Source organism: Papaver somniferum, chromosome 11 (assembly GCF_003573695.1).
Source record: "Papaver somniferum cultivar HN1 chromosome 11, ASM357369v1, whole genome shotgun sequence".
In the NCBI taxonomy this organism is placed as follows: Eukaryota; Viridiplantae; Streptophyta; class Magnoliopsida; order Ranunculales; family Papaveraceae; genus Papaver; species Papaver somniferum.
Genome location: NC_039368.1, coordinates 3,893,866 through 3,907,387, shown reverse-complemented (window position 1 = coordinate 3,907,387; position 13,522 = coordinate 3,893,866).

The window sequence follows — 13,522 nt, the reverse complement described above, 5'->3', positions numbered from 1 at the left end:
ATGTAGCATGTGCCAATGGCATGCCGTGCTAGCCACATCTCCGCGCCAAGGCATGCCAACCATGCCGCATGTGCCAATGGCATTTCGTGCCACATCTCCGCGCCAAGGCATCCTAACTATGCCAGATGTGCCAATGGCATGCCATACCAGCAACATCTCCGCGCCAAGGCATGCCAACCATGCCACATGTGCCAATGGCATGTCGTTCCAGCCACTTTCCACGCCAAGGCATGCCAACCATGCCAGCCGCACCGCTGTTATGAAACCATGCCATCCTTTCCTTCACGTCGTTGGATGCAAAAACGCAGGGTTGCAACAATCAATGGTCACCCTTCCATCTAAGATGAAAATCTTAGCCGTCCAATATCACCAGCTAACGCGTGAAAACCTTTGGCCCAACGCCAAGCCCTAATTTTGGCCGCGCCCAAACTATGCCAAAACCCTAGTTCTTGGTCGCGCCTAAACTATGCCGAAATCCTAGCTTGGCCATGCCTAACCATGTCAAATCCATGATGGCCATGCTTTCATACCGCTGGCTACCAAACGAAGGGTTTCAATAATCAACGGTTACCCTTCCTCTCAAGATGCAAAATCTCGACCGTCGAGGGTCACCACCGAGCCGGCAAGTCTCCCAAGCTCAGCTTGCCAAATAGCAGCAACATGCTACATGTTTTCCACGAAAACACTCGAGACATCAACACATGTCACAAACTCGTGGATGCTCATTAGGGTATTAGTTTGGCGGTTTACAACATGCGGCGTACGTTACGCCCGGTACAAGAAAGTGTCAAAAGAATGAGGCGGTTAGTAAATACAAGGAGTAATGGTGAAACGTTTCCTTCATTATGGAACATCAATTCCAGGCGTTACCCATTACTGTTTCCTTCCATATACTCAAACCGTTTCCATTGTGACAGCAAATATGCAATAGGTAGAGCTAAGAATAGCTTCTATAATGGAAAGTCTATACATATGCGTAGAAGACATGATTCTTTGAAATTACTAATCTCCACAGACGTTATTTCCATAGAATGGACAAGGTCCAAGGAGAATATCGCGGACCCTTTGACGAAAGGTTTGCCTAAGGAGATAGTTAGTAAAGCATCGAAGGGGATGGGTCTTAGGCTCAAATAATTAAACTTGCCATGAAGGATACTCAACCTTGCTGACTGGAGATTCCAATAACAAGGTTTCGAATGAGACAACTAATTTATGGTGGGTAAAGGTAAACACTATCAGAGAATTTCATTCTCTGTCCCTTCCCTATGGTGTTGATGTGATAGTGTGACTGCATGTGGAGGATGACTTTTAATTAAGTCTTAATGAGTTCTATAGTTTCAATTTAAGATTGAAGTGGGGTGTAGCAGTAAACACTCTTGATGGAACTCACCTATCTGAATGAGGAAGTGGGTCGCTTCCAGTGAGAATGGAGCCGATTCTCTAAAGCATTTTGAGAAACAGGATATGTCCAGGGCCAAAATGGACAAAACGGCACAAACTTAGCAACACTTGGAGGATATCATGCATGGATGGTATTAGAATTACACCAAACGCTAGCATTTCAAGACATAGTTCACTGTCTAGCTAGTAGTTCCGGTAACTTCTCTCTAAGCAAGGTTCAAGACCTCATGGACACCTTTGCCTAAATGGTATTTTCCGTACTCTGATTTTTCGTTTTTTACCAAGATTTCATTCATGTAGGGGATTGTTGGAGAAAATGATTTATTTAATAAATGATTTTTTGGTCTTGGTGTGGTTTGATCTCATGACCTAAGGGTCTAAGGATACTCACTCATTTTTGAGTGAATGAAATGGAACCTTTAGTCCCACATTGTGGAAAACTAAAGAGGTGCTCCACTATATTACCATGTTCTCATGGATATGTTGTAAAACAATGTGGGTGGAGCGGGTGGGGCGAAAAATACATGTTTCGACCCATGCCCATGCGCGTGTACCAAGCACCAAGTCCGTGTCTACTTGAAATTATTTTTTGCAAGTTTTTAACATGATAAATAATTTATTTAAGAGTTTTATTTATGGAAAAATTCCTTTTTTAGTGTTTAATTGTTTTACAAGAAGCAAAACTCGTTTTGTAAGAAAAAACCTAAACCTAACTTGATTTGCAAGTTAATTTTTCTATAAATACAACTCGAAAATCTCTTTTCAAAACACACAAGCAGCGACCATCTCTAGGTCTACTTTTCTTCATCTTCTTGCTTTTATTTTCGTGCGGCGTTATACTTCCATCCCTGTTGCTGAGTTTAAGAGTGGGTAACTTGTATTGTGTTAATACAAGTTATATCGGGCAGTCTTATCCTGGACACATCTTCGCACGTTGGGGTTTAGCATTATTTTAGAGTATACCCGTGAACTAATGTGTTAAGGACAGCTTGTTGAACCTGTGATTCTGCCCTCATCAATTTGTTCGTGGTAGAGTTGTTTGATACGGTTCTTTATATTTATTGTTTGATACATCTGACGTTTCTTCTATTGTTGCAAGACTCCAACAATCTTAACACATTATTTATCTTGTAACAATGGAGAAGAGCGATCAAAGGCAACGGATTTATTCCCGAGTTTTCTTGCATAATATCATGGTAGTTTTGAGAACGTCAGAGAAGGAGTACTGGAGGCGATTGGATACGGACACGTCATAGCACATGCAATCATGAGTTTGGGAGCTCAAGGAACTCTGTTTGTAACCTAACTTTTATAGGAAGCGTTGTATGGTTTTGGGTATTTCATGCGGCCCATGTTTGATTACGAATACCAAGTTGCGTTGGTTGGTAGCCATCCTACAAGTCCAGACAAAAGAGGGAGTCCGTGTGATGGATTTTGGACTTAATTATTAAGGCAGCTATTTGCTTACGGGAGTATGAAGAAGAAAGTAGAAGGGACCTATTTGTTAATAATGCTGCACCAGGGGAAGGAAGTTCGTTCCATAACCAAACACTTGGTGCGTGGCGTCGGCTGTTTGGACAATGTATGGTGATGTTTATTGACGTCTCTTACCATGTAAATCAAGATGATTACTTAGCGTGTCTTCACACCTCCACGACCATGAGAGATGAAATGAGTCCATGCGGGTAGATTTAGGATCTGATGGGTTGTATAATCAGATTTAATCATTAGAGAATATTAAATTGCGGCTAAGGAGGGACCTGCGTTTGGTTTTACACTAAATCATGTTGAGGATGCTCAGAACATGGAGATTCACTTCTAATGGCGTGATTTAGAAACGGACATGAGGACGCAATTTAATCGAATCCAAAGGCATGGTGATAACTAGCCAAGATTCGAGGGAAGAGTGAAATTTATTCACGGCGAGCAGATATGGATCATTAGTGAGACTACTTTGGTTTCACATGGGTGAAGTTTGGGTCTGTTTTAGGCTACGAGAAACATAGGGGTCAATTTAGTTGGCGCTGCTTGGGGCTGATCTTTTATATGCAGACTCGGGACATACTGTTCTGCTACCGTGATAGTAAGCATGGTTTCCAAAGAAAGTATGCGGGGCCTTCACAAGAGGTACTTTTCATAAATCTTAATCGAGCATTGTTAAAATTAAGGGTAACTGTTACGTTTATAGAAATATTGATATATCACAATTAATTACTGAGAACGTAAAGACCTTAATAATAATAAAAAAATAATAATAAAATAACAATGCTATTTTGTTGAAAGGAACATAGACAAGTAGAGTGGCATGATGTCTTATGTTATGGTAACCAATGTGAGAGACTGGTGGGTGGACTTTGGAGCCACCAAGAATGATTTTGAAAACATAGATATGTTTACCTCCTAACAGAGGTTAGGGGATGACGAGAAACTCTATATGGGTTTCTCATCTGCATCAGAGGTTGCAGAAAAAGAAAAGATTAAGCTGCAGCTTACATCTTGAAACACTCTCACATTGAATGAAGTTCTTCTTCTTGTTCCGGACATCTGTAAGAATCTTGTCTTTTGTTTTGTTCTTGATGACAAAGGTTTTTAAAATTGGGATAAACTTGATCATGGAAAATCAATGCACAAATTGGCTTGCGTAGGCAGTATACCAAAATTCAATTTAGACAGAGGTCATAATTGTGAAATTTGCGTAGAATATAAGCATGTTTAAATAACATTCAATAAGATTGTCCAGAGAAATTCTAACCCTTAGAATTAATTCTTTAATACCTAGTTGTGATGATGTTAGATCACACTAGAGGTGGTCATAAATGGTTTCTCACATTCATGATTATTTGTACTAGACACTGTCAGATATATTTTGCTTAGAGGTAATGATGATGCCTTAGAAGCCTTTAAGATGTACAAACATTAAATTGAAAACCAGTTATATGTTTTTACGAGTAAAACCAATAAGTATGTTGAATGTCGTGTTGATTAGTTCAGGATTACCTTCGAAATTGTGGGGGGAGGCTATCCTCTCAGCCAATTACATCCTGAACAGAGTACCCTTTAAAGGATCAGATAAAACTCCATATGAGTTATGGAAAGGTAAACAACCATCTTATGATTACTTCAAAGTGTTGGGGTGCCTGGCAAAGGTGGCCATCCCTCCTCCTAAGACAAATAAGATAGGACCCAAAACCGTTGATTGTGTTTTTATAGGGTATCCTGAGCATTCTAGTGCTCATATGTTTATGGTTGTGAATTCTGAAATTTCTGACATATGGTTGAATACTATCATGGAGTCTAGGGATGCTGAGTTCTTTGAGAATGTTTTTCCTATGAAACGTGATTCTCGAAAGAGATGTTTAGATGATCCCCTAGAATTTCCATCATCCAGTCAGTCATTACCTTTAGAGGAAGATGAACCAGAAATAGAACCTAGAAGAGGTAAAAGGGTTAAAACTAAGAAAACCTATCCTGGTTGCATTACATACCTAGTCGAGTCTGATCCTCAGACTTCAAAAGAAGCCATGACTTGTCCTGAAGCTCCGTGGTGGAAAGAAGCTTCAATTAGTGAAATGGATTCCGTTCGAGAAAACGGTACTTTTGAACTTGTAGATTTACCTCCAGGATCTAAGGCCATAGGTTGTAAATGGATTTTCAAGAGAAAACGTAATATAAATGGAACTATTAAAAAATACAAGGCTAGGTTGGTAGCGAAAGGCTATAAACAAATAGAAGGTATGGACTTCTTTGATACATATTCACCAGTAAGTAGAATTAGCTCCATTAGGATGTTAATTGTTATAGCTTCTGTGCATAACCTACAGATACATCAAATGGATGTAAAGACAGTGTTTTTGAATGGTGAATTAGATGAATAAATTTATATGGAACAACCCGAAGGCTTTGTAGTTAAAGGTTGTGAGAAGAAGGTTTGTAAACTGAAAAAATCTTTGTATGGATTGAAACAAGCACCTAAACAGTGGCATGAGAAGTTTGATCATGTGATGATTTCTAGTGGTTTTAGAATTAATGAACCTGATAAGTGTGTTTATACTAAACTTGTCATGGATGCTTGTGTGGCTGTATGCTTGTATGTTGATGATATGCTTATACTAGGTACAAACATGGATGTTATTAATACCACTAAGAAAATGTTGAATGAGAACTTTGACATGAAAGACTTAGGCCCCGCTGATGTCATATTAGGGATGAAGATTAGAAAAACTTCTAATGGCTATAGTCTGAGTCAGTCTCATTATGTTGAATCCATACTTAAGAAATATAATCAGTTTGACTGTAAACCTGTTTGCACTCCATATGATTCTTCTTGCAAACTCATGAAGAATAAGGGTGTAGGTGTTAACCAACTTGAATACTCGAGAGTCATAGGAAGTCTGATGTATTTGATGAACTGTACGAGACCAGACATTGCTTATGCTGTGAGTAGGTTAAGCAGGTATACTTGTAATCTAGGGAAGAAACATTGGGATGCACTTAATAGAGTGCTAAAGTACTTGAAGTACACAATGACCTTTTTTTTTGAATTACGAAGGGTATCCAGCCGTACTTGAGAGATTTTGCGATGCGAACTGGGTAGAAGACTCAGAGGAGTCTAATTCTACGAGTGGATATGTATTCACTCTAGCAGGTGCGTCTGTATCTTGGAAGAGTTCCAAACAGACATGTATAGCTCGCTCAACTATGGAGTCGGAGTTTATTGCATTAGATAAAGCAGGAGAGGAGGCCGAATGGCTAAGAAACTTTTTAGAAGATATTCCTCTCTGGCATAGGCATGTGCCAGCTATATCTATACATTGTGACAGCAAATATACAATAGGTAGAACTAAGAATAGCTTATACAATGGAAAGTCTATGCATATGCGTAGAAGACATGATTCTTTGAAATTACTAATCTGCACATGCGTTATTTCCATAGATTGGACAAGGTCCAAGGAGAATATCGCGGACCCTTTGACGAAAGGTTCGCCCAAGGAGATAGTTAGTAAAGCATCAAAGGGGATGGGGCTTAGGCTCAAATAATTAAACTTTCCATGAAGGATACTCAACCTTGCTGACTGGAGATTCCAATAACAAGGTCTCGAATGAGAAAACTAATTTATGGTGGGTAAAGGTAAACACTATCAGAGAATTTCATTCTTTGTCCCTTCCCTATGGTGTTGATGTGATAGTGTGACTGCATGTGGAGGATGACTTTTAATTAAGTCTTAATGAGTTCTATAGTTTCAATTTAAGATTGAAGTGGGGTGTAGCAGTAAACACTCTTGATGGAACTCACCTATCTGAATGAGGAAGTGGGTCGCTTCCAATGAGAATGGAGCCGATTCTCTAAAGCATTTTGAGAAACAGGATATGTCCAGGGCCAAAATGGACAAAACGGTACAAACTTAGCAACACTTGGAAGATATCATGCATGGATGGTATTAGAATTACACCAAACGCTAGCAGTTCAAGACATAGTTCACTGTCTAGCTAGTAGTTCCGGTAACTTCTCTCTAAGCAAGGTTCAAGACCTCATGGACACCTTTGCCTAAATGGTATTTTCCGTACTCTGATTTTTCGTTTTCTACCGAGATTTCATTCATGTGGGGGATTGTTGGAGAAAATGAGTTATTTAATAAATGATTTTTTGGTCTTGGTGTGGTTTGATCTCATGACCTAAGGGTCTAAGGATACTCACTCATTTTTGAGTGAATGAAATGGAACCTTTAGTCCCACATTGTGGAAAACTAAAGAGGTGCTCCACTATATTACCATGTTCTCATGGATATGTTGTAAAACAATGTGGGTGGAGCGGGTGGGGCGAAAAATACATGTTTCGACCCATGCCCATGCGCGTGTACCAAGCACCAAGTCCGTGTCTACTTGAAATTATTTTTTGCAAGTTTTTAACATGATAAATAATTTATTTAAGAGTTTTTTTTATGGAAAAAAATTCCTTTTTTAGTGTTTAATTGTTTTACAAGAAACAAAACTCGTTTTATAAGAAAAAACCTAAACCTAACTTGATTTGCAAGTTAATTTTTCTATAAATACAACTCGAAAATCTCTTTTCAAAACACACAAGCAGCGACCATCTCTAGGTCTACTTTTCTTCATCTTCTTGCTTTTATTTTCTTGCGGCGTTTTACTTCCATCCCTGTTGCTGAGTTTAAGAGTGGGTAACTTGTATTGTGCTAATACAAGTTATATCGGGCAGTCTTATCCTGGACACATCTTCGCACGTTGGGGTTTAGCATTATTTTAGAGTATACCCGCGAACTAATGTGTTAAGGACAGCTTGTTGAAACTGTGATTCTGCCCTCATCAATTTGTTCGTGGTAGAGTTGTTTGATACGGTTCTTTATATTTATTGTTTGATACATCTGACGTTTCTTCTATTGTTGCAAGACTCCAACAATATACATTTCGTCACTGTTGCAATAAGTTTATTTAGACTAAAATAAAAAGATCTCTATACTATATATGTTATCTTTTCTGTTCTGGTCTTTTGAGTGCAACACAATAATGAAATGATGAAATTCATAAACGTTCTTCAGTAGCTAGCTGCAGTATATGTGTGGTCCAATAACGAAAAGATTCAGCTTGTTTTTTTTTAGTTGCATATACAAGGTTTTTTTTAGTTCCATTTTACTTGATGATTTTCATATATTTTCCAACCTGGGTTACCTTATGCATAGGATAGTGCACTAAGCTTAATAAGAATCTTAATTTTGTCAGTAACTGCATCCTCAATTTCTCGACTTGTTTGTTTAGCTGATCCCCATATACATCTGAGCTACTGGCACTTTTGGCAGTGTATTTCACATGGTAGTCTCTGCCAGTATCCAAAATTTTCAATCTCTTCCAAATATATGAATCATGACCATTTTCAAGAACCAATACATATACATACTTATGAATTCTCAGTATTTTTGTGGAGCAGTGCATTACAGAGAGTGATTTTGCATGTGAAGCACAAGACATGCATTTGCACCAATTATATTAAATTTGAAATTTTGTCATCTGCAAGTTTGCAGTAGTATGTAACTCCAAAACTCATTTACTCCCCAATAAGCAAGATTCCTGCAAATGAAAACAGATTTTATTTTTCCATGATTCATTATTTTTGGATTTTGGAGTTTGCAATGGCGAACATATATATAAAATGGCACTGATGTGAAAATGTACCCATGGATCCTAAAACAAACATGTGTGTTTGTTTTTCCTCGCATTTTGACAAGAAAATATTCAAATGAATAAGCTTCTATTAGTGAGTTGATCACTTTGAGAACTAATTTCAGAAAGACCTCCAGAAGTAAAAAGTAATTTTTCTGTGAAGAAAAAAACTTCACCTCTGCTTCTGAAAGTTACTTATGCTTCTAATTGCCAAACAAACTCTTAATTATGGATAATCAGGGAGACAATGACACGAGAGATTTATAGTTGCCAAAAAAAAAACTCTAGCTCCACACGATCTCTTGCATCGAATGAAATGACATCTCTTGATATGGTGGGGGGGAAAAACGCAACACACAATCGGGTGCACATATTTGGTGAAGTCATCATCCTATAGTTTTTGACGACTGTGAAGGGTCACCCTGGCTCTGTCATGTTGTGCAGTTAGATGGTTACTTATCACATTGTACGTAAAAATGGCCTAGTCTACAATTGAAGACTGCAAAAGGTAAGGTCACCTAAGGGCTGGTCTCTTTCCAGCCCCTTAATTTACTCGGCAAAAGCTCATAAAGCAAAAGGTATCCCATGGTGCAACTGATAAGAAGGTATGGCTATCCCCATTGTACCTAAAGGCCCTGTCGCTGTGTGCGTAGTACCTCCGACAGCGCGAGACAAAGATAATGGTCCCCTGCGCAAATATTGGGACGGGAAAAAATCCCATTTCTATTGTCGGCAATTAAGTATAAAGAAAAGCACACGTAAAGTCTTGTTCTGATCGTTGTCGTGTTCGTTCTGTGTATTTACTGTAATGTGGGTGTTCCTTATCTGGACAAACCAGTCTTTTTCTCAATCTTCAGTTTAAACAGATGTGTTTACTTCCTTCAATTAAGTTAGGTTTTCTACTCAAATGAATAATGACATTGTCCTTACTACATCCATTGCTTTGGCACCATGCACAAAAACATGTTTCCCACGTTTTAAATGCATCCACATTAACATTAACTAGATGAACTGTATACTGCTGAGTTCTTTTTTTCTGACACTGCCAGAAGAAAAAAAACGGGTGATTTGCAGTGCATGTTAGCCACAACTATCGAGGGACCATTTGATAGATAGAACTGTAAATTCAACCAAGGTACTTCTTTCCGAACCACGTATGTCACATGCCACAGATACGCACACAAGAAAAGCTTACAGACTTGGACAAGGGCTCTTCCTTAGCCAAGAGCCATTACACCATTTGGCAAGTCCCACATACCTTGCAACAACCACATATATTCCATCTAGCAGATAAGGTAGTTGAAGGTGATCATCAACAAGCAAAATACTGTAAAATCAAGATACATAATTAGTTCAAATAAGATTCCCATACAGTTTCCAAGTGGGCAAGTGGGGAGGAACTAAAGATGATCAAATCTAATTTCATCTAATCTAGACAAATATGTCGGCCACGACCATAAGTACCACCAATACTACCGAAGAAAACAAACGCGTATTGAATAGACAGACGATGCATTGTAGTTGGTTTGGCTTTCTTTTTCTTAATATAACCTTTTCACTTCGAAAAAAAAAATAGACAGACGATGTATCTGTGTATCGCGCCCAAGGGACCTAACTGATTGTCCCCTGCCCAAACCTTATTTGTCAAAACATAAATCTATCAATCATTTCGAAGAAGAAAATATCATTTTCCATCACAGAATGCATAACGTGTAAGGCACATTTTCAACCATAACAATCAAACGGACATTAAAGAAACACTTCAAAATGAGCATGTGAAACACAGAAGATAATACATTATCTTCCTATTTTAATCCAAAAGAGATTCACATAATATTTTTCTGATTTGATCTTCTAACGCAATAATGAACTGACCAAACTAAAAATCCATAAAATTATATTCCTTCAATAACTAATACTAGTATCTTTGTGGTCCAGTGAGGAAAACAAATTCAGCTTAGTCATTATAATTTCTAGGGTCTACTTCCGGCCCCTTGTTTTAGTTGGCTATCTCATAAAACCAAAGGTAAGCACATGGTACAACGTATGGTTATCCTCATGGTACCTAAGGGCCCTGTCGTCGGGTAGTACGTCCGACATGGCCCGACAAAGATAATGGTCCCCTGCGGAAATTTTGAATCGGAAGCAGGAACTCATTTTCTGATCGTTGTCTTCTTCATTTACATTCATTAGCATCCGTTTCTGCATTTCCTTCAAAATGTACTAGCCAACAGATGATTTTTCCTTCCTTCAGTTAATTAGGTTTTCTACTTGACGAGTAATGACAATGTCTCACTAATACTGCTATTACTTTGACATCAAGTACAAAAACATTTTTTCCACGTTTGAAACGCGTGGAAAAACACAACTGTATGGTTATGAGTACTCAGTTTTTCTGACATTGCCAGAAAACACAACTGTGTGTGTTATATTGGTGATCCATGTCATTCCCATAATGCAACCAAATTACATATTGCCGAACCACACGTCTGCACTGGCGTAGTAATAATTTCCATTATAACATGGATAGGTAATTTTTGATAACCTCAAGATTCTAGAAGGATAACCTTGATTAAAAATGTTTTAACTTGAGATGGTTTTGAGAGACAATGACCACACAAGTTTATAAGTTTATAGTAGGCAAACTCTAGCTGACCATGCATATCTGCAGACTTTGTACCTATATTTAGCATGCATGCAGGCATCATCCAGTGGGGTGACCAATGGCTATCACATGGGTGTTCAGGACCCATGTTGACCAATGTTAATGGCAACCACATGATCTATTTCTTGTAGCCCGTAGCTAGAATGAATATGTTAAAAAGGAAACTGTCACGAACTGACAACTCAACAGTTTTGAGGCAACTGTTTGGAACTGTTTGCACCTAGAGCTAAAGTTTTCCCTTTCCCGTTGGATTATAGAATAAAGATAAGCAGCAACCATACTGTAGGTTCTAGTGATCTCTTGTTTACCATTTTGTGCCTGTAAAACAGTAAAACACAACCCTGTGCCATTCAATTGAGTTACCAACAAACTCTGCAGGCCAGTTGGTAAAGTCGTCCTTCACATTTCATAAATGGATGGAAAATAATGACTTAGAGCCATCACTCATATGGAAACAGCACATTCTTGGGTGTTATCTTCACCATAGTGGTTGCATTTCCTTATCATGTAGAGGAGTTGGGACCAAAATACACACCATAGTGGTCGCTCTTAATAAAGTCATCATCTTGGATACTTAGTTACTTACTTACTCACCTCCTTTTGCATATGACATGACCTAGTGTAAAATAAAAGTAATGGTTATCCCATAGTACCTAACAGGGGTCTTTTTCCATCCCCTCAATGTAGCTGGCTTGTAATCTCAAAAAGCCAAAAGGTTTCCAAGGCAGGGAAGGTATGGTTATCTACTTATCCTCATGGTATCTAAGGACGATGTCGATTGTGTACCTCTGACAGGGCCCGACAAAGATTATGGTCCCGCGCCGCAACGTGAAAGATTTGGTCTCCTGGTGGTGTTCATTCATTCATTTCACCAAGTTCCCTTATCTAGACAGACTAGTCTTTTTCTTAATTTCGAATTCATTACCAAAAGATGCATAATTTTTCCTTTGTTTTTATAGTTAAAGCTAGCTTGTGAGGTCTGTGAAGAGTTAGGTCGGAACAAATTTCGTGGGCGTAAGAGACTTCTACTTGATGACACCCTGTCTGACTGACACTCTAGCTATGGCTTTTGCTTTCATTATGCACACAAAAAAGGATAACTTTTTAAAATCCCACGTTTAAAATGTGTAAAAATTGGCATCAACTAGATCAGTTGTACACTGAACTCTCTTCTTTACAGGCGTTGCAGAGAACCACAAGTTCATAACTGTATGTGTTACTGCATGTCGGCCAATTTATTTTTTGGTCCATTTTATCCACTCACTGTACTGAAAAACGCAAGTGGTGCTACTTGTCACGGGACCATGTGCACATCCGTATATCTGATGTCTCATGTAGTCCATAAGCCCTTTGATGGACGACGGGTCAAGGCTTAATGTACGTTGTAGCTTCCATGTTGGATGTTACCATCTTATGCATCGGGTATAGTAAATAATGTAGTAGATATGCCTGTTTGTAGCGCTTAATTTGTAAACTTTACTCGTAATGTAGTGCATGATACGATTTGGTTTTGTAATATAATCTGTATCTGAATCAAATGAAACCCGGAAGAACGGTTTCCAGGATTTTAAAACCGTGTTAGAACCGAGTTTGAAAATCGTTTCCGTTCAGGTTCATGACAAAAAAATCATTTATTTTATTCCACGTCAACTCAGTAGAGTTGGTTGTCACTGGCCAGTTACAGGTGTATCTAAAGCAGTTCAAATGATGACATAAACTTTTGTAAAGTAGGCAAAATCCCCAATCAAGTATTCACATCACATGTGGTTTAACAACAACCATTAAGAGATGAACTAACTATTAAAAAAGTGCAACCCTAAAGTTGTGTCAAGATGGGTCTTTACCGGCCAATCCATGTTCTATATAGCAGACAAGGTAGTTAAAGTGATCAACAAGAAAAAGAACTCAAAATAATTGAGTTTCGAGTATGAGATTCACAAAATTCGTTAAAAAAATCAAAACCAACAATTTCTGGGTGAAACAGACTGGTAGGATTTAGGAGAAAATAACAATAGATATCCCCAGCTCAATCAAATTTCCCTTGTCACCAATCCATTTGAAGTGTTTGAGGCAATTCCTATCAACTCTAAGAGTCCTAATGCAACAGATATTGACGATCAACCCTTGGAAGAACAATACTGGACGTCGGGAGAAGCTGAGGAAGACCGAGACAACTTGGAAACGAAGATAATGACAGATACAATTGGCAAAGAAAAAGAAAACTCATCTCAGCAAATGATGCAGAAGGAGAAGGAATACCAATTGAAGGTTGAGAAAGAAAAT